Consider the following 27,812-nt stretch of genomic DNA (forward strand, 5'->3'; position numbering starts at 1 on the left):
AACAGGCCCTTTTTTATCCTGCAAAATCTGTCAGAGCTTGAGGCAGAAATCATCTGGTTTGTCTTCTTAAAAGTACCACATGTAACAGGTAGCAAGAAAGGTTCTACAAGCAGTGTTAATTAACTGGAGGCTGAAACAATAAAAAATGCATGTCTAAATAGATAGACAATTTTTCCAGATTGTGAACTCCAGCTCACATTTTGAGACTGAATGCCTGACACTTTTCCTTCCAAATTGTTAATCGCACCACTGGAATGCAATTAGCCACAATTCTGCCATGCACATGAAGGGGCTTCTGCACAATGGGCTACCATAATTTGATTCTGAGGTTTCTGAGGGAAAGGAGGAATCAAACTCTTCCTTAGAAACTAGTTTATTTATTTTTTTTTTTGAAAGGGAATATTTCTGAAGTTTCGTAAGGGTCGTAGGTCTTCTACTTAAATATATTGTTTAAAACAGAATTAATGTTCTAAGCAAGGAAATTTACCTTCACCACTGAGCTGGTTTCAGCTGGGGGGTTAAACCACGACACCCACATCACAGGTCCTGCAAAGTAGAATTCAGAAGGTCAGACTTTCATCCTGCAATAGATCTTTCCTTTCATAAGTTCATCAAAGAATATTTTCTTTTTTCTTTTTTTTCCTCCCTGAAACTAGATTTAAGGTTTCTATACAATGTATTGTAGTGTTCCCATTCTTCAGAGATTTTTTAAAGAACTAGATAGGTTTTGGCCAAAACTCCATTTGTCAGAGGCAGCAGGCTCTATTACTTACTAGATATAAGACATTTAATTAGTGTCTTAAAAGAATTATGAGCAACTCAACTCAAGCTGAATAGAGCACTTCCATTTCTATATATAATAGGCCCCAAACTGATGTAGAGTATGGATTAATCCTTCTCACTATATAAAGAATTGTATTTTTTTCTTTGTGTTTTTATACAGTCTTAATAACTTGGCCATCATGCACATGCACACAAAATACTTAAATAGATGTTTAATGGCTAATTCCTTTCCTAACCAAAGTAATAAAGTTATGATGAATACACTGATTTGAACTTGTTCCATTCTCTAATTTGCTCATCTGAAAGAGACTGAATCATATTCAAAATCCAGTGCTGAAATCTTTATTATTTATTTCAAAGACATCGCTTACTTTGGAGTTGGCCACTTCTACAAAGTGTATGAGATTAACTTCTCCTGACTCTGTGAAAGTCATGGTTGGAAATTCAGACAAAATTTCTACAACAGAACCAGATTATTTCAGGGACTCGGAAATAAAGGAAGTGGGAGTGCTTGCGGAGTTTGCTGAAGACTTTAGGAGATATTTTGCAAAATTCATCTGCCCACAGCTACAGACATTCTCTATTAGCCACTTATAACAAATACCCCACCTTTTCTCCTGATGATCCAGCAGGATCAGACTCCAAGACTTGCAGCAAGTCCCTGGTACTTCTGTTCCCAGTCTGCGTCCTCAAGCAATGAAAATAAAATTTGAGCCTTTCCAGCCTGTTTGTTCTTGATCCAGCCTGATTCTTGTTAAATTCTTTGTCTTAGAAATTCTCTTGATCACTGTTAGTGTTTGTCAGAGCCTAGTCATGCTGGCTCCATTGTAGTTTTGTGGTTTGCCACCACTCTCCCAGAATTGTCATATATTTAAAGATCAGTGACATTTTTACTTTCTGGTGTCTTCTCATGGAAGCCATGTGTGTTTGTTAAAAATACATGCATACAAAACATCCCCTTAGAATAGGCTACCTAAAGTTATGAGACATTATATTAAATATGGTTTAGGCTTATCAAGCTTATTTGGAAAAGTTTATCTCAAAATATTCACGGTCCAACAGAAGTCTGAGGATTACAGAATGGTGCTATTTATAGAACAACAGATTAAACTGCAGGAATGAGAAAAACCCTATCAGATTTTGCATATCTGCCATAGCTGGATTAATCCTAAAACTATGTTCTTTGTTTCACTTAAATACTCACCATTATTTGTGTTTTAATGCTCTTGTACTTGGAAGTTTCATATATTGCTTCCTGTTAGATAGTTTAGCTACATTTACATTCCTTTTTTTTTTTTTTTTTTTGAGAGCTATATAAATTGCAAGACATACATTGTATAATAAGAATAATTTGGAGGAGGGTGTATTTAAATATTTACTTAGCAGTCTTGATAAATATGTGATAAGAGTAAAAGCTAACAGAGGAACACCTACTTAATAAAAATGGAAAATACAATCTGGTATTTATCAATAACTGAAATACTACAGAGTCCTACAGTTTTTCCTCAATGTCTTTGAGGAATATAAGAACACTGACATGTGACTTGTATAAGACATAAATCAAGCAAGACAGAAAATGGAGAAGATACTTTACCTATAATTCTTATGTAAAAAGCAGATCTCCAAAATGCATGGAGTTCATTTTATATCACACTTTCTTTATATTAAGAGAGCTTGGATGATGTGAGGGTCACTTGCATTAATGAGCCAAACACAGAGAAACTTCAATCTCAGTTCCTTCATAAATTGTTCCCTGGGAGTCAGCTATAGTGATTTAAGAAAATGAGCAAAGAAAAGGTAATAAGGTAACATATGGATTGCTTTTTTATCTTTTTTTTCCTATTCTAACACTGCTGTATGTATTACCTATAGAAATACATTAGACTCACACTGACTTTTTTCAAATGAAAGACAGGTTTTGCAGCTGACACATAAAAAAAAAAAGAGCAAAGAAAGCAAGCAGAACTTTCTCTGTGGAGTTTTATTTGATTTCGGATATAGTTATTCTCTTTCAACTAATACAATCCAAACATGTTGATCTTTAAAAGTAGAAAAAAGTAGACTATAAAAACCTGTCTTTTATGGTCACAAGGCAAAATCTATGACAGCACTTACAATCCTCCTTACTGAAGAAAAAAGGATCATTTCCCACTGTTCTGTTTATCCTACTTTGTTTCACCAGTATTGGCAATAATTTTACAGTAAGACATATATTTGAAACATAATTCTGTACAAAATGCAGTATATCCACAGTATCCATATTTGCTTTTCCTATATACCCATATTTTTCTTATGTAAAATAACCCTCAGACCCCCACATATGTATTTCCAACAATGCTCTCTTAAAAGCTGCAGGTTTTTGTTATTGTGTTTCCCAAAAACATTCTAACTATGGCTTTGAGCTGGATCTTAGGAACAGTAATTTGATTACACCTGATTTTCTACAGGTTGTGCAGATTGTTATACAGGTTGTGAAATCTGTATATTTTCAGTTACTAAACAGAATCCTCTTCTAGTAAGGCATGAGTGGGTGCATTGTAAGGTGCGGTAGAACTTTGATGACATAGATGGATGGTAGTAATAAACTGAATTTTGACTGGTATTATAGAACTCTGCAATTTTACAATATTCCACCTTGGCATCTCAAGGCACTTCTCCAAATATCAACTTTGCTTCATAATGTTTCTGTTTTGAATCAAGGAAGCATCATTATGAATAACATTTTACAGGCAAAGAAACTGACAGATTAAAATAATCCAATCCCTAAAAAATTCAGAGCTTTTGATTTGGTCACTATGGCTTAGACATGACCAGGTAAGGACCAGAACTTCCTTACCTGTGTCATCCTGGCTTAGAACCTTAATTTTTATATACCAACATAATGATATGTTAACCATCATGAATTAAATGGTGTTTAGCTGCAATAGAGGACATTTCCCCAAAGATATAAAGCCACATCTATTTCCATTGTTAATATTTCAGAAATAGAAAAGTTTCCCTTGTTAGGTTAAGAAATGATCAACATTTGACTTGATCTATTTGTGAATTTTATATATGCATTCAAACTTGCACAGACAGCAAGGACCCATTAGCTAGAAAACACAATGAACCCAGCAAGTTTGAATTAAAAATCATTTATTGCCATTGTACAGAGGCAAGGTCAAAGAGAATTGCTATTTTAGGCAGCCTCCAGGTTTCTTGCAGACAAAGGTGTATATCTGCATAACCTTGTCCTTGTCATCTGCATAACCTTCAGACCTGAGGTGTTTAAGTTTAAATGAATTGGAATAGATAAATGAAACATATGTTTAGCATTCCTTAACCTTCACCATGCCACAGGACCAGCTGCAGTACCATAATTCAGTTGACCGCAAGCATTTTTGCCTAATTTATCTTCATATACTTATATTCATACAAAAAAATCAGTACCAAGGGCTTTTAGACAACTAAATATACATTATTTCAGTCTAGGTATCCTGTTCCAACACATTGCTAAAAAAACAATACTATCAGAGCATGGGCAATACGGTGAGTGGAAATAAATGCTTGTTATTGTGACTTTTTTTTTTTTTTTTTTTTTTTTTTTTGCTTATTTTGAATGGGGAAGTGTTAATAACAAATTGTGTTTCTTAGGAATATATACCTGTCTGCAAAGTCTTAGAGGCAAAACTCCAGACCTAAACTTCACCATTGCTACCATAGCTTTGGGACTCCTCTTTAAGCCCACTTTCTCCCTTTCAGGAAACAACTAGGCCTCTTTTCTGAGTATACAAAAACAGATCCATATTGATTTTGCATAATTTTTCCCCGCCTCTCCACATCCCCATTATGCTGGATGAAAATTGGTTATGTTTTAATTAGCTGGTAATCTACTAATCAAATTAATTTTCAAAATAATGTTTTCAGTTGCTCAGATATTCTGAGTTGTATCCAAATTGCAGTTTGGGTAGAAACCAACTCTATGACTCGTGACTGCATTAAACGAACTTTCCATCTTTTTTTTCTTTTTTTTTTTCCCTTTTTCTTCTTGAATGAAGCAATGGTATACTCTTGCAAATACTAATTACTGAGTTTGTCACCTTGTCTTCTAATGCTTTAAAATCAGTATAATATTTTAGAATTCAGTTGCTGAAAAGATTGACTTGGACAGAAGGTAAAGAAGACACAAGACACATCAACTCAAACAGTGTCATGATGGATTAATCAACGAATGGAACCAGTCTTTCTCCTCTATGACATAGGAAAAGTTAAAATTCCCATGCAGCAGGCTGAGGAATGAATTCTGCCTGCTGCAATCTACTACTGAGTATCATCCAGGTGTTTGCTGAACACATCAGACAGTTTCAAAAATAATACACTTTAACAACATCTATTACACTAGTCCCTTTGCTGAGATGATATGTGCTGTGCTAAGCCCTTATCTACAGCCTAGGAGATGCCTTCTCCTGCCAAAACCCAGCAACTTTCAAACAGAGATGAAAGGAAGATATTATTGTGTTTTGTTCCTTAAGCTGCTACAATGCAAAGAAAAATTAGAGTATTTGTTTCCTTCCTGTAAAATTATATATATGTGTGTGTGTGTATCTGTCACTCTTACAGAAAGTGATAGATTGTTCCTAAAAATAGATCATAAATTGAACACTGCACTTCAGCCTGCATAGCTTAGATTCAGCTAAGCTATTCTTTCCTGAAAATCAAGCCCATTGTTTTTCTCCTTCACAAATGCCAATCCACACTCCAACCTTTTTTGTAGAACAACATCTGGTGCACAAAATTGAATATAGATCAGCAGATCCAAATATGTTCAGCCCAAGTTGCAAGGAAATTTTTTCAAACAGCAACTCTAATTTATAAAATTAAGAAAGAAAATTGCTATTACAACTAGAAAAGTCTTTATCTCTCTTCTTATCAAGTACTTTTTCCTTTTAAAGAACACTATTTTTCTTAAATCCAATACAGTTTCATAGGTAGTATTAGGTAATTTTTTTAAAGATAATTCTCCAATTTGCATTGATTAACTGCATTTTCAAATCATCTAATCTAAGCTTTAGGAAACAGGTGATATCTATAATATTAAGAAAAAATGGATGTTACTATAGTGCAAATATTTTTGGCATTTAATCAAAATCTCCATTTAAATTTTTTCTTATGTAAGGAAGAAGTTATAGACAATCAATATTTTTCAAGTGTCATTGTATAAAAGTACAAAATTCCTCTGAGTATTATTCTTTCCTTCTCCTTTCTTATTTTTCATCCTCTTTTGCTTTCACTTCTTAGTGTAAAATTATAAAATATCTAAAAAATGTATTAATAAATAGAAAATAAAGAAATCATGTAAATATTAAAAAATAAACATGCACTATTTGCAAATTATTCTGTATTCTGAATATTCTGCAACCTGAAATTCACACAAAAAAAAAAAAAAAGGTAGGGATTGAGTACTGCTTCCTTTTCCTTTTGTGATCAGAACTGAGGATATCACACTGTTTTCTTGGAATCTGTATAAACCAAATTACCAAATTAAATAATCATGTTCCTTACAGAGCCTATTTTTCTCCTTAGAGGAAACTCCTAACTCATGCTGAAAACAGTAAAAATGAACCTGGTCCTAATTTAACGAGCAATCTATTTTCAAATTAATTTTTTAACAGCCACTTCCTACTCTATATGTATTTATATTACTGATTGATATAATTCTGAAATCTCTTGTAATAATTTACTGGATCTACCTATGCAGCATCTCTACTAAATAGGAAAGCATTATCCCCTTGACACATTTAAAACAGCATCAGTGACTTTATGCTGCAGATGGAAGTATTATGGATTCAAAAGTATCTCCTGCTTTTATAACAAGGAGATGGTGGGAAGGGAGAAGTAAATTAGGCTCCCTACCAACCTAATGCAATGGTGAGCTGCTCTGGAGATCATTTCAGCTGCCCAAGTAATGCGTTTCCTATTCCGAAGATTGTGAGGGAGAATGAGAGACTTCTGTGTCAGATCTGTTAATGTTCACAGTGCCAAGGAGACCGACTTGCAGCTTCTCAGCAGAGCCCAAAACATGGGCTGGCAGGAACAAGCTCACCTGCAAGCACTGCTGTTCTCAAATGTTCTTCATAGCCCTGCCCACTTTGTTAGGAATGACATCTGCCCATGGACCTATCTGACTTTCTAAATGATCACTCTGCAGCTTGCATGCTCATAATTGCAGCTTGTTATAAGAGCAGAGCTGGGAATGGAATGGAGTTTTCCTGCAGTGCTTGGTTAAATCAATTTCTATCTGTGTTTTCAAGTGTTTACTGCCTTCAATTGCTGTTTGATCCTGTCCTTTCTGACTTTTCCATGCCTGCTCCAGTTTAGGTGTCCTGAAATTTTGATTTAGATATGTCATTTATACCATACTATCAAAATGCCATGGTTTAACCCCAGCCTGCAAAAAAGTACCTGGCAGCCACTTGCTCACTCCCCACCAGTGGGATTAGAGAGAGAATCTGAAGGGTAAAAGATTGAAAACCTGAGAGTTGAGACAAAGAGAGTTTAATAGGCAAAGCAATGCACACAAGCAAAGCAAAAAAAGGAATTCACTCACCACTTCCCATGGTTGTGCAGGTGTTCAGCCATCTCCAGGAGATCAAGGCCCCATCACACACAGCTGTGGCTTGGGAAGACAAATGGCATCACTCCAAATGTCCCCCATTTCCTCTTCTTCCCCTCACTTTATACAGTGAGCAGATGTCATGTGGTCTGGAATATCCCTTTGGGAAGTTTAGGTCACCTGTCCTGGCTGTGTCTCCTCCCAAAATCCCACACACCCCCAGCCTCCCTACCAGCGTGCCAGTATGAAAGGCAGAAAAGACCTTGGCTCTGTGCAAGCTCTGCTCAGCAACAGCAAAACCATCTCTATATTATCTACTCTGTGCTCAGCACAAATCCAAAACACAGCCCCATACCAGTTGGTGAAGAAATCTAACCCCAGCCAAACCCAGCACACATAAAAAGAAGTTTTTCACTGAATGAAAAACTAATCCACCAGCACTGAAATACTGGGTACTGAAAGTATTTTTCTTCTCTGAGCTTACTAGATATGTCTCTACAGACCCTATGAGTGAACTGGACTGTGTTATAGTCTGGCAGAAAGAACTACTATCCAAAGATCAGCACATCCTTCATCAGTGATAGAAAAAGCTCAAGACCTCTCTAAATGTGCTCAGTGAAGCAAAGCTGGGAAACAAGTGCCCACGTACTTTCTAAAAAAAAAAAAAAAAAAACAAAGAAAGTAAATAAAAGATCCATGGACCTCTTTAAGTTTAGTAGTAATTTAGTCTTGATGGAAAAGAAGCTGTTTTCAAACTATATTCCTATCCTTTGCTTGTCCACTGGTCAAACTTAGCAAACACAACACTACATAAAGGAATGTGGCCTAAAGGGCTTTATTTTACATGCACAGATGTCTCTCATCTCTCTGACAGTATTTACTGAGATACATACCTGGCATCTTGTGTTCTGAAGCATTTTGTGTCTGCCAGTCCTCCTGTTAGCTTTTTGTGTGTTAGGAAATGCCTTTTGAACAGGACTGCATCCACATTCTCTTCATTAAAGAAGTAGTTGTATGACATTCCCTCCCCCAGCTGCAATTATTTAGCCATTTTCTGCCACCTCATTTTTGACATAGGGGGCCCTGCTGTCCAAATGAAATTTTAATGAAGGCTTGAGGACGTGCTCGTGCATTGTAGAGTTCCACTGCAGTCCCACAAAGAACATGAGTTGAATATTCACAGTTAGTGGGTAAGTGTTGTGTTATCACATTTTAAAAGGAACAAATGTTGGCATACAGTGAATGCTCTGCCAGTTCCACTTTGCCCAGTACTTTTGTCACTGCCCCACATGAATTTCTGAGCAATTTCTTCCTGCTGTTTCATCTGCCTAAAATGACCAGAATCCCACATGTCAAGAGAAAATTATACATCTTGAATTTTTAACCCAGCCTGCTTACTTCTGCTAACCCTGTCACCACTGCACTTGGTTTTTGGAAAGACAAAATTTCAGTATACATTATACAAATAATGCTGTTATCTTCTATTATGCAAACATTGCTGGTTTTGTTACTCACCCAGTTGTCATTCAGGGTTTTCTTTTGTTGTCAGTGCAATCTTAACTTCAACAAATCAAATTGACCCATGATCACTTTGAATTGCAACTTGAAAAATATACAAAATCTTCAGTTTTTTGCCTGTGAGGTCCTGTGCTCCCTGTGCATACCCTAATACTGTGTAATAGTAAGCATTGCCTTAATGGACGTCTTATTTTTTTGGTCTCAACTTTTCAATCCCTTCTAGCAAGCCCTGTTTTACTCTGTGTGATCCTCCAAATTCATCAAATGAGGCATTACACACACAGACAACTCCCACCCTGTCACACTGACCAAATTTATCTCCAGGGCTTAAAGTGCAGATGGGGTTCTCCTTCTGCAAAACCCCATCACCTCTAATCATGTCACTGAAAATTACAGCCCAAGTGGTTTGTTCAGGAGTACTCAACTGAAGCCATATGGAAACTTTAATTCTAGCTTTTATTAATTTTTGAGAACTTAATTAAGTTTGTATCAAAATCTTTCGTCAGCCTCAAAAAGTTTTACCATGTCAAAAATAATGTATTGGTTTGCCCTCATAGCTGAGATTTTTGTGATGAAAAAGTTCCATAAAACTTGAAATAAAGCAAAAATATGACATACATCAGCCCCAAAGGGTTGAAGATTGGCAAAGACAGTATTTTATATAGGAAATCCTTGATGGTCTTATATGTGACACTATCACTTCTAATTCTCTGGTTCAGAAATCTGTTTTGATGCTGATGATATATAATTTTTGACTTTTTCATTTAATGCTACACTTCCTAAGGAAAATATTTGACAAAATTAGGGAAGTTTCAAGAACAAATGTAAAAGGCAGCTCTCCTTGCAAGAAAAGAGTTCAGCTAAATATATTCTGGGCAAGGCACAGACTACCAGCATCAATGAACTGCCTGTAGCTTTTAGGAGGAAAAATATCTCCTTTTGAAGTTATCTTTTCTATCATTACACTATTTCAGCTTGTCAATATTCACTATGACAGCAGTTTCAGCAATTTTATGTGATACCTTCAGTACAGATAAATAACAAGAGATTAACCTACATTCAGTCTGAAAAGAGGAGGAAAAAATATTTGTTAAAGAGAACTGACTTGTGACAGACCTTTTATGCTGTTTTCCAAGAGGATAAGGAATCTTATGAATTTCTATTTCTTGTGGATTATGAGTGCATAATATTTTTTTTCACTTTTGGAACTAGAAGCATTATGCAATAATCACATACTTGATACCATGCAATGAAATATGGTACCTGAGGGTAAAGCTAAACAAAATGTTCTATGATGACTTCTTTTATAGAGATTGAGACAGTCACAAATAGAATTTGTTCCCTCTAATTTTAGATTCATTAATTTTCCATAAATAGGCAAGAAAGAAATATGAAAGAATATACAGTTGTTGCCAGTCTGTTTTTAACATTTCATCTCCACCTCTCACAAAAAGTGTAATTTTACCTTAGACATGAAGCACCTTTTTTATACTTTGGGGATATTTTGTGATCCTAGAGAAGTATACTTGTGTACATCCATGTACTTCAAGTTATTAAATGAAATATTGTCTCTAATTCGTTCTTTTTTTGACAATGCTTTAAGATTAATAGAAAGCTGATCTTATTAAGTTTTCAAGGTCTCACTTTAGCTGTGTACAGCCCATTTTGTTTAATTAATGTAGCAGTGGACAGGTTGTAGCAAGGAAATGCTCTTTTTCATTCAACATGTATTTATAGATAAATTGGTAGTTTCTGATGTAAACATTAGCATTTTCTGTCCTACCTGATAATGAATCATCAAAATTCAAGCCTCTCTAACAAACAAACAAAAAATAATCCTAAATTTCGAATTCCTCCATAAATATTAACTATATTTGGTCTGGGCAATTCAAATCTTAATGATGCAAGACAACTTGCATCATCATGCAAATGTAACTCAGATTCAGTATTTCTTATTTAAAGGAATCAGTAACATCACTTTCTCCCTGTTACATCCAGTTCTTTGCTGTGATGTGACCAAGTTCTTCAGTCTTAGAACCTGAGCATTTTCATTCCAGTTCCCCTCAAAACTTTAATCCTTACCTTAACTCAAAGGGAAGCAATTTCTTCTGCAGCTTTCATCACACACTTCTATAATCACACCTAGTCATTCTTACAGAAAACAACTTCAAGTCTGGCAAGCCCTTTTCTAGGGAAACTCCTACCAAAAGGATCTGTCTTTTCGTCTCCCTAGATTCTACTTGTGCACCATTGCTTTCATTGTGAAGAAGTTTCTTCAGACAGAGTTCTACACTAAAAATAATATTTAATCTATGGTTAAAGACAAAGCTTTGCAATGGCTTCACAGAATGGCTGACACTGGAAGGGGCTGACACTGGAGGTCACCTACCTAGTCTGTCGCTTCATTTAGAAGTTTCTCAAGTAAGTCAATTAAGAATTACTGTTGAGAACATTTCCTCTCAGGTCCTGGGATTCCCAAAGAGCAGTGTTGCCAGCAATAACTAAGAAAAATAATGCACTCAGTACTTCTCCCTACTCCATATCCTGTATAATCAGATCCCTGGTCTTGTTATGTACCCACACTTTCCCTGGTCTTCTTTTCATCACCTGTGTACTTGTAGAAGCCTTTCTTACAATCCTTGATGTTCCCAACTAGCTTTATTTCCATTTGGGCTTCAGTTTTCCTAACTTCCTCCATGGATGTTTGGACAAAATTTCTGTTCTTCCCACATTATCTATCCTTACTTCTACCCTCTCTATTCTTCCTTTTTTGTTTTTCAGTTTGGCCAGAAGCAGCTTGTTTATCCACAGAGACCTCCTGGCATTTTTGCATGGCTTCTGATTCTTTGCAAGAGAATCCCTGATCTGGGAGGGAGTGATCCCTGAATACTAATGAGATTTCTTGTTTCCTTCCTCCCTCCAGGGCCTTATCCCCAGGTGACTCTCGTAAGAATGTCATTTAAGGGGACAAACTCTACTCTCCTGGAGTGCAAAGCTATAAACTTGCCTTTTTCACCTTCCTCCCTGATCTAAAGCTTGATCTCTTGGCTCAACCATTTGTCACTTCACACAAAAAGAGAAAGGCATAAAGCAAGAGTTGAGTGCTCTGTGCAAGTCCAGCTTAAAGAGCTATGGTGGTGAGCAACCACTGTTAAGCGACCCATCATACAGAAAAAAAACCCCAACAAAGTGGATGTGTTATAATGTAGCTGTAAGTGTGACTAATTACAGCCTAGATTAAGCTTTAAAGAAGTCTAAATGATTTTCCAGTAGCCAATGCACTCGAGGCTCTATTTTTCATCCTCTCCTTTTGAAAACTATACTTTAATCCTCCTCTTTGCATTTTTGTTTTGCAGCTCTGAGAAAGTGCCACAGTCTATCTACCACTGCTGATAGAAGTAAAGATTGTTCTGCACACCTGAGCTGAAAGCACCACTGAGCTTGGAGTGAATTTCTCTTCGGCTTCATGAGGAGAGTCCTGCTTGAGCCTCTTCTTAGGATAACAGTTTACACCTTAAATCCTCTGTGGCTCAACTTGAACACCAGAAAGAACAGAAGAGGCAAATTACAGGCCTGCAGTGACACTTTCATTTTTTTGTAGGAAGAAATCCGACCTAAGCTACTCAGAGCAGCGTTACCTCAGGTTTGTCTCCACTTGCTCCTATCTCAACTCCGACTGTTTTTTATTCAGTTCAAAGGCTTTGAGATAGAGTAATCATCTAAAGAAAGAGCTAGTAAAATGTCACACAGTAGATAAAAAGTTGAAGGAAATTAAAAAGCCAGTAAGTCACTCACTAAGTATTTATCATCACCACCACTAGTGCATAATCTCTCTACACATCGATGTGTTGATTATTGAATTATTACCCTTAAACTACCAGAAAGGAAACCTCAACAAACCACATGGATGCTGATCTGGATAACAGTAAACACAAAATAAGGAATGAAATAATTAGGTGATGGATCCTAAAGATCCAGTGAACATAAAATTTAGGCTAAAATGCCCTGTAAGCATGAAATAAATTTGCAATTTGTGTTAGGTTGAAAGCTGACACAAGCAACACTGCAACACAAAACCATATATAAATATCTAATAATTGTAAGTGCTGTGATGTTTGTGATAAGATTATAAATTAATTAAAAAGTTTACAGGTAGAGGTCTTGGGGATTGTCTCTATCTCATACAAGTGGGATGGAGAGGGGCAAGAGTGCACCAACAAGGCATTCTCTTGGACAAAATCTCAATAAGCTGAAGTTTTAGCCACAATAGGAAAATTAACTGAATATAAGTCTTACCTTGCAGATTTCTTCCTTATCAGTATGAACTATTATTTTCCATTTTAATAGTAATGATTTTAAAAAAAAAAAAATCTTTTTTTTTCTAATTAAACCTTTAAGACTAAAGACGAATGATTAAAATCTTTCTTATCCTCTCCCTCTCTATTTTAGAGATTCTAAAATAATACTTTTTTAGTTTTGTTATCTTTGGTTTCAGAAATGGGTTCCTAAATGTTATTTCTCACGTACAGATTTTCTGTGAATTGCAAGGAAGACATTACACCTAATACAAAGCTTCTTAAAATCAGTGGAAGATATTGCAGTTAGAACCTGAACTAAAATTCATGGAAACACAACCTTGCCAAATCCAAATTATAGTACCTTGCACAGCACTTTGTCTGAGAGTATATTTGAATAGAAAAGACTTTAAAGTAATTCATTTAGCATTTATAAGAGGTTAAGAAAACAGTAACCCTTTAATAAACAGGTTGAACTTTAAGTCCTAGTTATGCAGTTCAGTATATCAAGCAGCATCTTATTAAAAAAGAACATAAAGCTCTCCATAAAATAGTTCATTTCCATAACACACTTATACCAACTGTTAATTCACACTTTTCCTACATTCTTGATAAAAAATTTAATGTCCGCAGAGCCAAAGGCATTGTTTTTGTTTAGTTTTCCTGCTAATGATAGCATATTTAATTACAAACCAAAACCATTAATGACATTTTCTGAAATAATAAATCAAATTGATTTTGGCAATACAGATTTTTCACAGGGAGCACCGGTCATCCATTTTAACCTTTGAATTTATGTAAGTTGGCAATTAAATTGAAATTTCTAAAGACATATTGACCAGGTTATCTTAAATGTTTCATTTTACATTTCTAAACAGCCATAAGTTTTAAATACTTTCATTTCAAATTTCATTATTGAAATTATCAAAGCATACTCCTATTTAGAAGTACTTTTTACAATGGAAACACAACATCACTAATTTATTTATTTTAAAGTATAGCAACACTATATGCCATAACTTTAATGATATTATGCTGCTTTTTCACAGTAGAGGTTTTTGTTGTTCAAAGTGTATTTTCTTCTGAAATGCAGCCCAGAGAAATTATTCTCATAGGGGTTTTATTTCTTCATCCTGAGAAATATAAATTTAGATTCTATTACTAATTTCTTCCTTGTAATCAAGGAGTTGGTGTCTGGGACTTTTATAATCCTCAGGGTACATTAAACAGAAAGATAGTTCTAAGGCAGAAGAGTTGTAAGAGTTGTTGTAAGAGTAAGTTAAAATAAACCATTGTAAAACTCCTCCTTGAGAGGAAATTCTGAGCTGTCATTAGGCTTTTCTCAGTTTTCTTAATATTAAATATTGTGTAATTTAGAACCTATTTTTTTTTTTTTTTAATTTTTACTGAGAATGTTCCAAATTAATCACAGGAGTGTTGGCGAATTTTACTGAATTGAATTTGGAATTATACAAAACTTAAGAGTTCCTCCCTTGAGCAAATTATATTGAATTTTAGGAATTTAATATGCCTAGACAAAGCTTTCTGTTAGAAAAGTTCAGGTGTTGGAGACAATTGTGGGACTCAGAGTCAAAAGAAATAACAGAGGCAAAATAAAAGAATAGCAGCTACTCTAACTCTGGTTAAGTTGATCAGTAAAAACAATAAACATGTCCAGAATTAGAAAGGGCAAAAGGGAGTTCCAAGTTATTTTTAAAACCCAAATCTACCAGGTGTGGATGTAGATGAATTTGAAACCTTTTCTGGAAGGATCTTGCAAGGTTTATAAGTCCTATAAGCCTTGTCATGTTTCTGTTGTTGACTTCTATTAAATGTACTAAATATTCAAATTAGCTCAAAGCAAAACAGTGTCAGAGCCTGAAAGTAAGCTGTGTTAGTTCAAAGGGCCACAGACTGGCATGTTACCCAAATCAGCATGATAATTCAGTTTTTTTAATTGCTTAATGAAATTCTTGTCCTCAAATTTCAATGAGGTATTCATACACTGTCTTCAAAATGTGCAAAATGAAAATGACCCACCTGACACAAACCATTTAGCTGAAGAAAGGACATATCATAAAACCTACTGTTGGCTCCTGCAGTTGCTAAATTAGATTATTTTGATCTCCAGATCCCTTAGAGTGTCTTCTTCATTTTAATAAAAGCATAACCACTTGGAAAGGAATAAAACCATAACCTCTATGAATTTCCAACATGAATATGAATGAAGCAGTCTCTTGCTCTCTCCTTCATCTCCCAGTGCAGGGTTGCAGTAACAAGAATACTAGGCAAGAGACAATCACAGTCTCTTGCTATAAAATATTAACCATAACCACTGTACTCATTGCTATATGTCATGGAACTGCATCCATAAGTATGCTATATATTGGTCTTGACCAAGCTTGGATTCTTGCCAGATTTGTCATCCAATACCTAATCAAAATAACTTTTTGGCAGAGGTGTTCATTTATTTTTCATTCCCATCTGTTTTAACACACAAAATATAGCAAATTACAGTCAGTAAGCAGCTAGACACATCTCATGAGATGGGAGTTACAAGTAATCTCCTACATCTATTACAAAGATTAACAGAATAGGTCAATGAAAGTATCTTAAAAAATCCCAAATATTGATAAAAGCACTTTACAAACAGCACTGTGCAAAAGACTTACATGCCTATAAGAATTCAATAATTGTATAAATTTCCCTTTCAGATAAATAGAATTTTTAAGAAAGATGCTTTAGTTTCTTAATTTTTCTAAAAAAATCTTCTCCAAAGAGCAATAGATATATTAAAACCTTTACACCTATAGAATTAAGGCTAAGAAAAGGAAAAATATTTTCTAAAAATTGCAGTCCTGAAAATGTACTGTAAGTGAACTGGCATTTTACTATAAGGAAAATGCTCAGTCATCAGAGCTGCATCTTTGCATGAGTATGGCATTCATATATTCGTTAGCGTAATAAAATAGAACATAAATTCAGTTAAGATTTCTTGCTTGCATATTCTTTAAGAGAAATGCTGATGTATGTAATGTTTTTTCGATTGTTTGAAAACTGATTCCTAATTTAATTTCCTACCTAGTTGCAGATACACTTCTTTAGCTCAAAAATCTTTTCCCTGCCTCAGCTTGCACCTCACATAGCTGTAGACTCTACTCCTTTCACTTTGTTAGGACAGGCTTGTTAGAACCTTAAAAAAATGCTCAAGACCCTGAACATCCTGGCAGTAAAGCTGTTCAGATTTGCCCATTTTCCCAGATGAAGGCTGATACAACTAGTCTTGTACATCAACACATTTAATCAAACAAAATAAAGAAAATGTTAATCCAGTGATTAAATGAAGACAAAAATTATCGCTGTTCTGGAATTATCACCCCTTTTTTTTTTTTTTTTTTTTTTTCCCTTAAGTAAAAGGTGCAGAAGTAACCCACAGACAGGTAAAGAGCTGAAATAGAAGCAAAACAACAACAGCAAAAAAAAAACCCAACAAAACAAAACAAACCACAAAAAATCCCCCAAAACCAAACCAAACCAAACCAAACAGAAAAAAAGGGAAAGAACTGTCCCTTGGTTTGATAACTTGGCTTGATCATATTAAGAGCAAGAGTGCACTTGTGGGTACAACATGTGAATAAGAATGTTTCAATAACAGACTCAAGGTACTTCAAATGGTGTGAAGTTTAAAGAATTCTTTGATAAAGGTTAGGGGTGAATGTGTAGAGCTATGGAGGCAGAAATATAGGCATATTTCTTCACTGTTCAATTAAGAAGAAATCATGTATCATATGACATATATTGGAAGTCTGGAGACACTTTCTATATTCTGAGCAAGATATGTTGCAGAGATTTATAAGAAAATAAGACACATTCAGGGAAAGAGCTTCCCTTGAAGGGTCAGTAAATACTTTAAACTTGCTACATGACAGCTGTTTGTCCCTACTGATATTCCTATATTCTGAAAGAATTTCTTCAACACTCCTAAAATCAGAGAATTCTCAGACAATATCCGTAGAGTGCTGTACAGCAGGACAGGGTGGAGTCACTAACCTGTGGCCCCATTTTTGTGCCCTGAGGATCCCAAAAATGCACACACCCTACCCTCTGGTCCCCAGGTGCCCCTCCTCTGCCTCCTGTCCTGCCTTGCTGCAGGTGAACACCTCAGTGCCATAATCCAGGGCTGAGAATGAAATTCCATCCTGCACAAGCTTCACCTGCAGTAAATCCCTGGGAATCGGTTCTGCAAATCTTGTTCTTCTGCATTACTTTAATTTAAAGGCAAGTCAGGGTAGAGGCACCACTATGCAGAGATCCACTACTCCTTTCTAGAGGTGCTGGAGGGGAAAAAAATCTAAATTTCTCACTCCACCTCAATCCTATAAAGGAATGCATAATTTTCATATGAAAGAGAGAAGTCCAAGGGATTTTTTTTTTTAATGATGTAAAGTAAAGATCAAATTTTATGTGTTTATGTACCAGAGCAGAAAGTGATTCCCAATCATAAAGAATACACTGAAGCAATTGAGAAAATAAGAGGCTAAAAAAAGTTTAGCTTAATATGTTTAACTCATAAAAAAGCAGCTTAAATAAGCAAACCTGCAATTGTTAAGAGTGAAGTAATACTGATTCTCCTTTTCTGTAGACACGTAAAGTTTAAATGACTCAATCTCTGATACACACCATGACAGATTTCCTTTAAGGATCGATTTAGTCAGGAGTTGGCTGACTATATGAGTATTGGGTAGTTTTAACTCAGAGTATTCTGTCATATTAAAATCACATGGGTAATGAGGAAAGTACTTGCCATATAACGTTCTCTTAAAGTAAATTGTCTTCAGTGAGATTAAATTAAAACACTGGGACAGAGCATAACAGTAGTTGAACTTCAGTTTGCTTTACTAGCCAACTGCTCCTGCTATTTTGAGAACTCTAGATGTCTCTGTGGGAAAAATTATTCCAATTTGGTTTATCTTTTTCTTGGAACTGATAAATGGTACAAAGGAGATTCTCATCTAAGAGAAAAATTCATCACACATTCATGTTAGGTGGATGAGGTTACATAGATTACATACAATAAATTCTTTCTAAAATTAAGGCTCATTTTACATTTTAAATAAAAGACATGATGTGGATGAGTGGTGGATGCGTGTATATAGTATCTAGCATTAATCAGAAGGCATATAAAATTGACCTGTGGTTAAATGGCAAACACACATTGTGATCCAAATAATGCTGAGAGCCTAATGAGGAAAGAACTTTCAGCTCATTTGCCAGACTGTGATTATATTTATTTCTATTTCTTACACAGTGGTTTTTTTTTGGCAGGGGATGGAAAAGTAAGTGATATTTAATTACATCAGGAGTTTCAAACCAATAATGAAAAATAATGTCAGTTTGCTGTTCATGTCATGTCCACTGTTAAGCAAATTTATTCCTCTTCATAAATCAATTTGTTTTTCAGTGTAGGTGGAATCATTACAAAAGGGTCATCTCCCTAGCATTTGAATTTGCTGACTGTCTGGTTCACAGCCATGCATTGCTTATTCACAATGAGAGCCATTTATCTATAAGTAGAAGCTTACATGAGAAGGTTGACTTTTTATTAAAGCTGAGTGAATAATCTGAAATTTATAATTGAATGCACATTTTGGGGTTTTAATCCTAATTGATTAACCCAGTACTGCAATAATCGGGGAAGAGGATGAAGGAGGACAGGAAATAGACACGTTATGGAATGGACAACGTCTGCTCAAGGTCTTCAGGTAGGAAAAGGTCCTAAAATTCTGCTGTCTTCAACATTTGAAAATTACCTGCAGGTTTCTCCACTGAACAATTCTCAGGCTGGAAAGTATTCACACACAAGTTCATAGGAAAAGGTATTGCTTTTGCTATATTAAAAAAGACTTGACTCTCTGTTATGACTACTCTTTTCATTTTGTAGTTGCTTATATTGCTGGTAACACTTGTAAATAGAATATGTTTTTTCCTTTAAAACTTGTTCAATTTTTAACATTAAATGAACCACTGGTTTCTCACAATGAAGAACTTACATGCACATTAGAACTGCTACATATTGCAGCAGGATTAATAGTAATTCCATGTTCTTCACTGCTCCCACTCCCTTATTATCCAGAGGTTAATTATGCTGGCTACCATGCTGCTTCAGGACCCACCAGCACCTGGATGCAAAGCAAATACTGAGCTTCTGATCCCAAATCCAATGGAAAATGATCTGTCTTCTCCCTGGTACCCTCTGAATGACTACCAGAAGCTGTCCCTTTCTGAACATCCCTGTGATCTTTGTCTCTGAGGTTTTGTCCCTTGATATCCATCTTTTGTGAACGAAAGCTCCTAAATATTAGCAGCTGAATACAGATCAGCAGCACTGCTAACTGTACACCCCATACTGGTGCAACACCAAGCACAACATTATTTACAGCACTTCTAGGAAGGACTTCAATATTTAATTAAATGGGAGTTGCTGAGTTGCACAGCTTCCTGCAGTGAATGGTGCACATGTGCATAAATATTAATCACTAATATGGGATGTGGGGCTTTTAAACAAACACAGTCTGACTGCTCAGATATCAAGAAAACAGAGGTATTTCTCTGAGGCCATTTCACTCATTAAAAGAGAGGACAATAAAATTTCACCTTCATTAGTTTTCTAGAATGAAAAATTGCTTTTTACTGACTGGCCTTACACAGCTCCTCACCAATCAATGTACTCCTTAGCTTATCCCTCAAATTAAAGCCATCTAACTCATCAATGGGTACTTCCGTTAACACCAAAACTAGCAGCTATTTTACAAGAGCTGCTGGGTTTTTGTCCAGTAGATACCACATGAATTCCAGCTCAGTCCATTACAGATATTTCAGTTGTGCAGCATCCCTTAGGTAACTGTAAGAATGAAGGAGGCTGTATAAAAATTTGTAAAGCCTTTGACATATAATCTCAGTCTAACTAACAAATCTGTCCTCTGATTTGGGCATCTTTCAAAGAAAACCACATTGCTAATCTGTATGCCTGTTCTTTGGGACAGAAATTGCAGGTTGACTTGCACATGAGCCAGTTCTGTGTGTTGCCCTCAGAGGCTCTTAATCAACTCAAATGATTGCTGTAAGCTCAGGAGGTGTCCTCACATAAGGGTCATTTAAGCACTGTGAAACCTGTCAAAACATCTACTCATGCTATTTTGAAACCAGCCATTCTAGCTGGTCCAAAATATTCCAGCTTTTGGCATTTACTAAGACCAATGTGATTTATTACAAGATCTGAGAATCAGAAGACAGACTTGTCTAACCTATGGGTTAAAGGACTGGCTTGGTCTACCAGATTAAGATGCAGTTTCTATGTATAATTCAGAGGAATCTGTATCCACACCACTGTTTTGGATCAGTTCAGCATAATTCAGATTTTTACTTCCTACATTCCAGATCAGTATCCTAATTTTCAGTGAACACACAGAAACCTAGGTTTTGATTCAAAGCAGCATAGATCAAGTCTGTGTCTACCAACTGTTCTTGCTTTTTCTTGAAAACAAGAACATTAATTCAAAATAAGATTGCCATTAAGTGGAATTTGCCTGTGTTAAATTCATATTCTAATGGTTATTGATTTCTTTCAAGTGAAAGAGCATCAGAACATCTACAGTACGAAAGGATTATAACTTCAATATAAGAAATAAAACTCACTTTGTATTCTTCTTGCATCTTGCTCATGAAGGCAGCAAAATTTCAAACTAATCAGCCCAAGCAGTTAGCATGCTATATGAAAATTTAAAATGTCTGCTTACTGTAGCAAAAAGAGGAGGGAAAAAAAACAAACCCAAAACCAAAACAACTAAAGAAGCAGCTATCTGTAGTAATTACTCAAGATACAAACATTGCACTAAAGTGGGAAGTTCACACAAGTTTTCACAAGGATGACAAAAAGGATCTAGATCTAGTGAGTTCTAGAGAACCACAGCAGTTTTTTCCTCTTTGGCTCCCTAGCTTTAGTCACTAGACATCATAGATGAGATAAAAATACACAAAATGCTAAGAAAAAATCATTAAAAAGTGTTAAAGTAAACAAACAAAAACATGCAAAGGGCACAAAAACATACAAAAGCTCAGGTGCCAACAGAATTAATCAGAGGCTGTCTGAAAAATTCCATATGCAAAATTTGCAAAATCCTCATGCTAGAAACATTTTTATTTTGTGTTTGGAGAGAATCTTAATCTTAATGATTAATATGTATGCAGACAATTTTTTCCCTAACCTCACTAAAAATACACATTTCTGTGTGTATATTCTTCCCACCCCAATAAAACAGTGTTAAGAAATTAAAGCACAATTTCTCTCTATTGTTTTGTAATTAGAAAAAGAAAGGGCCATGTTTCTCACTTTGCAGCATTTTCAATTTCAGAATTAGCTATTATAGTCAACTGTGATTAGGGGACTCCCTATTATCAAGTTCTGTGAGCTTTAAATTAATGGCATCACTGGCTGCATTGTGGTAAACACTCCTATCCAGGCTAGGATGCTGCTGTGATTGGAGTCAGAAGGGATGTGAGTGGAGCCTTGCAGCCACTCTCAATTTAGAGGTATAATTTCACAATATTAGCTAATAATTCTTCAGTGCCACCTTCTCAGTCCTATCATCTGATGTTTGTGATAAGAGAAGTCATCCAAATAAGTCACTATCACTCCTTTTCCTAAGTTAGTGACTCCAAAGTGATGAAGGCTGATTTATTGGTACTATTAAGGCTGTTTTAAAGTTCAAGCAGGAAGGTGAACAGCTGCAGCAGTAGCAAGAATGTTACAGAAAAATGGAGCAATGTTTGTGTATGGTCTACGCTCTAACCTTTCCCTTTATTAGAGAAAACAGCTACTGCAAAAAGAGCCCTGGCAACACACGTTTTGGAAAGCACAGATCAGCAAACCAATTATCAATCCATCAATTGATCAGAACTAGTCTTGGGAGTAGTTTGCTTTTGGAAATGAGGGCCTGTGCAGATGGCAAGCATGTTCATGACTTGCAGAGCATCTGCATTGAATAGATAATTACAAAGTAGAAGACAAGAATACAAGAACAAAATTAAAGAAAACTACAACAGGTGAATGCATATAGAAATTAAACTATTCACTGTTTTACTGCTAGAGCAACTGAAATATTAAGTGATGTATATAGGCTGCATTTGGTTTACACTTACATTGTAAGAATATTGTGAGGGTAGAAACAGTTGCCTGTCTCCATTCATCAGGCAGACTCAGAACTGAAAACAATTTTGAATTAGAACAGTAAATGAAGTACTGCGTATTGATGCTGCTTTAAACAACCATCAGGTGGGTTTGGCTCTGAATAGAATCTCTTAAATTTACTAGACAACAATGGCTCGATTTTTCTACCATTTTTCATGGGGCAAGGCCTTAAGAAATTTAAAACTTGGACAATACTAAGAGAAAATTCAAGTTGAGGTATAAAAATAGGTAAAAAAGCAGAGTTGCCCATCTCAAACACAGCCAAGGCCACTGAAGGAACTTGCCATAAGATAAGCCACCAAGGTGGGAACTTGAGATAAGTACAAAAGGGAGGCATTTGTGACAGGAAGGCACTAGTTCCAGGCCTGGCATAGCAGAGGTTTGGGTAATGCGTCCTGGTTAACACATCTGGACAAACATTCCTATGTGGCAAGCAGTGGGAAAGGAGAAAAACCTGCTCATACACACCCTGTGGATAACCTAGAACCTCTCCCTGTCTCTGACCCACCTTTTCCCTATAGCTATTGCATGCTAGACACAAATAAACACAGCCTACTGGTTTGAATGTTTTTCAGCCTCTCCTACATGAATTTATATTTAAAATGCTTTCTCCTTTAATTTTTATTGCTATAATATCCTCTCTTCTACATATAACAGAAGTTGAATTTTTTTCTAAAAATTACATATCAGATTAGTTCTAATGATTGTCTGTGGCGTAGCTGTATCATCGTGGTATTTAAGTGCTAAAAATAATCCAATTTAGGCAGTTTGGGTTTGGCCACTTAATTAGCTGGGTAGAAGTTAAAAAAACCCATGAGCAGGGCTCTCCCAGAAGGTGACATTTTCAGACAGATGGTTTATTCTTAAGCAGGCTCAGGATGCTGCCTTCCCAGATTGCAAAGGAGATGACCCCATCCTTTGGTTTTGTCCCTGCTTAACTGGGACAGTGCTCAACTACTCACAGGTAGTCAAACCAGGAGCTGTATTTACATCTGCCCCTTAATTTGGAACAGCCTCTCAGCATAACAAGACACGATTTGTTGAGTTTGGGTTGTTTTGTGCAGGAATACAAGACAAGGAGGACACTTGAAGATCTTGCCCATTTTGCTTCAGCATTCAGCAGGGCCACGGCAGAAAGGGTTTTTCCATCCCTTTTGCCAAGAATGTTTGCATCCATACAAACATGAGGAGAGGGCAGGATGTGCAGTTTCCTGCCACATCTCCCAGGCACAGTCACACCCTGGCTGCCCATTGCCACCACCACAGCCAAGGCACGTAAATCTGTGTATAAACACAAACATGGCAGAGTAAGTCACAAAGGAGCCACTTTAAAAGCAATAAAGGTACTGGTTTCACCCTTTCTATAGCTTATATAAATCTTTCACAATTAAATACAACTGGAAATAAATCACCTTGATTAGAAATTTTTGCTTTGCATTGTACTCTATTCACAAGATTTGAACTACATCCACATAGGAAGTGCAAATAGTCTGTTAATCCATTAGGAAAATCATACAGGACAAAGGATAAAGTGCTAGAGCTTCATAAACATTGCATTTTTAGAATAATTTCTGCACAGAATAATTAAGAGATTTATTTACAAATCACCATAAAATTCATTGTGCATCCAGTATAAATCTTCCAAGTAGTTTGCAGCATTTTATTGTTATACTAGTGTTCTTTGCAGAAATGCCTAAAATTTATGGAAAGTGTCCCTCCTTGAATTAAAACCCTAAAAAACACTTTAAAAAAGCACATTATCTAGCTAATTTCATCCTGTATTCATATTTTCTTTTGTAATATGACATTGACATCATTTTCTGATATATATACACTTTAAAAAACAGCTAATTAAGTCTGCAGCCATTCCCTAATCATGGCTGTAATTCGTTTCCTGCTAAATTTACCCTTTCTGTTATAGCAATTTGAAAAGATGTTTAACTCTCTTGGACACGATTGCCTTTTTTATGAGTTCCTTACACCCAGTTTCTAACAAAGATTATTACGCAGGCTTGCTTATTTTTGAGCCCTTCATTAGGCAGCTAAAGGGCCATTGGGACCCTCATGTTGCTAAAATTAAGCATAGTTATAGGTCTTTTCAGGATCAGAGCCTGACTATTTAGATGATGATGTGATTTTTTTCTTTTCAACACAGCAGTCATAGATCATACACACAGCCAAGGCAGAGACAAGGTTAGGCAGCTTAATTTATTCAGAGCTCCATTTTGCCAATTCAATTTTAACACAAAACCTGCTGAGTTGTGGGGGCTTTTATACAAATCTGGCAGACTTGATGGTGTAGTAGGCATTTTGTTTTTAATAAAAGATTGAAATGCTGTTTGATTTTGCACTCTAAGTAAGCTATTTGTACTGTGAAACACTATAGATTATCAGATAAGGATTGCAGACAAATTTATACATTCCTCAATATTTCAGTTCAAAGATTTGTTTGCAGTTTTGTTTCTTATGTTTGATAGCTTATTTTGGAAGCATTTCCTCTTACGTCCTTTAAAGGAATAGTAAATACTTGAAAATTAATCTTCTCAGTGTTAATATTCAGAAATAGAGCAAATCACTGACAACATTCGTATAACATTCATTATTTACAGCTATCTTCCACCTCAGATGTAATCATAAATGACATAATTTTTCCCATGCCTTAATTGATTATACAAAACACTCCATGTCTATGTGCAATACATAATTAATGTAATTTCAACGTATACCTTCAACTCACAGCTCTGAAAAGAGAAATAAACACCATTTGCCCTAATTAAAACCATCCAATCATTAGTACTTACTTATTAATGGGAGAAAATGTCACTGGTGGATTGGAGGCACTGCAATACACACCAAACATGATAAGGAAAGTGTGCTCACATATTAAAAAAACCCTAATAAATAAATGCTTTTCTTCCTTGGGAAAGGACTAAATGAAGGTTTGTACCATCCACCAGGCACACTTAAGGTGAAAAGCCCAAGGTCAAGATGATTAAAAAATGGAACTGAATGTCAGGAGAGAAATCTTCCTGTGATAGTTCTGGTTGCAGAGTGCTTTAGAGTTCAAGAATACTTTGGTCTTCATCAGTACAACTCACTCATGCACTAGGCTCAGGTCACTGCTCCTGAACTCACATGAACTTCTGGGAAAACAAAACACTTTGTAAACTCAAGTATTTATAGATGTAGAAGAGAATATTATACCGAGTGAGAAAAAAGGGAAAAGAGACTGGGTTATACTGTAATCTACAGATTATGTTATTCTATATACACAGCCATCAGCAGAATAAATCATGCTTGTTCAAGTAATTTCAATGTTTGAGACTTCACAGAAAGTGAGCAAAGTAACTTTCACCAGGTTAACTCAGAAAAGACAAAAATATCTGAAAAGTGACTAAGTGACTCTGTAATAAATTTATATATATATATATATATATATATATATATAAACACTCTTTGGTTCAAAATTAGTTTTCTTAGCTTGTTCACATTACTAAGATTTACCACCTTAATAGCTGTTTAAACTTAGCAGATATTAACAGCATACAAAACATTTCCAGAAACCCTGTGCTGAAGACAATACCCTTTCTATCCCTTGGTATTTGTTTTTTTTTTTCCTTCCTCCTCCTCTCACACTTTCCCACATTTCAGCCTGGAAGACACATTTTTGTGGGCAAGAGCAACCCATCAATTCCATTTGTGATCCTACTGGAGAAACTGCCATAACTGTGAACATATATTGGCAAAGCATACAACTCTAATTTAGTGAGAGAAAATATGAGTGCACTTAGTGAAGATTACTGCCTCAAACACTTTTTAAACTTTGCCCTCTGTATTGGCTCCTACTAATTTTCTAACTGTGCAGAGGATACAATAAATAAAACTATTCTAAAACCTATCCACCCAAAGCATTTGTGCTCATCCCTTGCCCTCTAGACTCTTAATTAACACTTTCCCTCAAGCCAGATTTAGACTTTTTTTCTTTTAAAACAAGTCTGGTCCTCCTCTCTCTGAAATTTTTCAGTCTTACAACTAATAACTGTATTTGCTGTTTAATCCCATTAAGGTGTCTCAAAGATCAATAGTGTGTGTATATCAGATCAATGTATAAGCCATTTCCCAGTAAAATTGTCAGATATATTTCTTTTGCAACACCAGCAAAGTAATCCTGTGGTAACTCAATGACTTTTCCAGGAAATGGGCTATACATATTGCTAATACATATATTTGTTAACTAAGCATTTAAAAGTGGATTTACAAATTACCAAGATATTTCTTTGACACCAGAGCTAAATTAGCAGTACCAAAAGGGCCAAAAAACCATTACTTTTTCCTTCCAAGTGCTTGTTTTACCTGAGCTACATATTGATCATGTTTGGTTTTGCGTGACTGAATTTTACTGGCTTTTCCCTGGGTTTATTGGGATATTTGAACACTGCAGCAGCAGCTATGGTTTGATCAGGAGATTACAATCATTATTGCCTGTATGTTTGCGCAATGTGAGAAGGGAAACAGCATGATATATTACAATATGTCCAACCCCATTTCAGATGGATAATTCTGAAATTGCACACCTAGGAAGAAAGTATCCATCAATGAGATTTTATAACTTCTATGAAAATCAGAAGAAATACCCTCAATAACTAAAAAGATCACAAGGGTCACTGGGAATATACTATACCCAAGGGTAGAGGTCCACCTGTTAAATTAGTAGTTCCTAGATCAAAAGAATTTAAATAACTAGACTAAAAATCAGATGCTTTTCTGAGTCTCCTCTTCCTGCCACAACCCTAGGACTACCTAGGACTAGAATGAAGCATTTTAGATTAGTGACTTTTCTTCCTCAACAACAAGGATATAAGTTACTGTGTACGAGGCTTGCTGCTGGAACCCAACAATAGCACTGATTTCAGACAAGAGCACACAGCCATCCCACAGTATAATAATTTCTCATTACAGTTTTATGCATACAAGCTAACTACTTTAATTAGGTAAGTACATGGAAATAATGGTGAGCAATTAAATACAATGCCTAATTACAGTTATATATAACTAATAACTGTGATTCTGGATAAATATGATGTTTGGCATAAATACTTAGACAACATGAGAGAAATAAAGTTCAGTCACTCATCTTGCATATGGGTTGAGCCTGTAGTCTGGATTTAATTTTCTGAAGATCTGACTACTAATCTTAGTTATTTTACATGCTTTTGCATATATAGAAGTGTATATATAGAGAGGTTTTAGTTGAATTAGTTAAAATTAGTATTTTAAAGCCAGTGAGCTTGATCTGATCAAGAATATACTGAAACAGAACAATATTACCTCTTTCCCCTTTCTCAGAAAACATACAAAGGTGAACTGTTCTGCCCCC

The 27,812-nt window shown here is 35.6% G+C and overlaps 1 long non-coding RNA gene across 5 annotated transcripts in view; it reads right to left on the reverse strand.

Annotated features, from left to right (window-relative positions):
- LOC110476583 (uncharacterized) overlaps positions 1–27,812 on the reverse strand; it is a 135,245-nt gene that overhangs the window by 20,720 nt on the left and 86,713 nt on the right. For 3 of the 5 annotated variants that reach the window (XR_014949655.1, XR_014949644.1, XR_014949643.1), the window contains one exon: positions 488–7,438. This is a non-coding gene — a long non-coding RNA (uncharacterized LOC110476583). The remainder of the gene's footprint in view (positions 1–487; positions 7,439–27,812) is intronic. The other 2 variants (XR_014949653.1, XR_014949645.1) reach the window with 2 other exon arrangements.

The sequence above is a fragment of the Lonchura striata genome, chromosome 1 (assembly GCF_050655825.1).
Source record: "Lonchura striata isolate lonStrDom1 chromosome 1, ASM5065582v1, whole genome shotgun sequence".
NCBI lineage: Eukaryota > Metazoa > Chordata > Aves > Passeriformes > Estrildidae > Lonchura > Lonchura striata.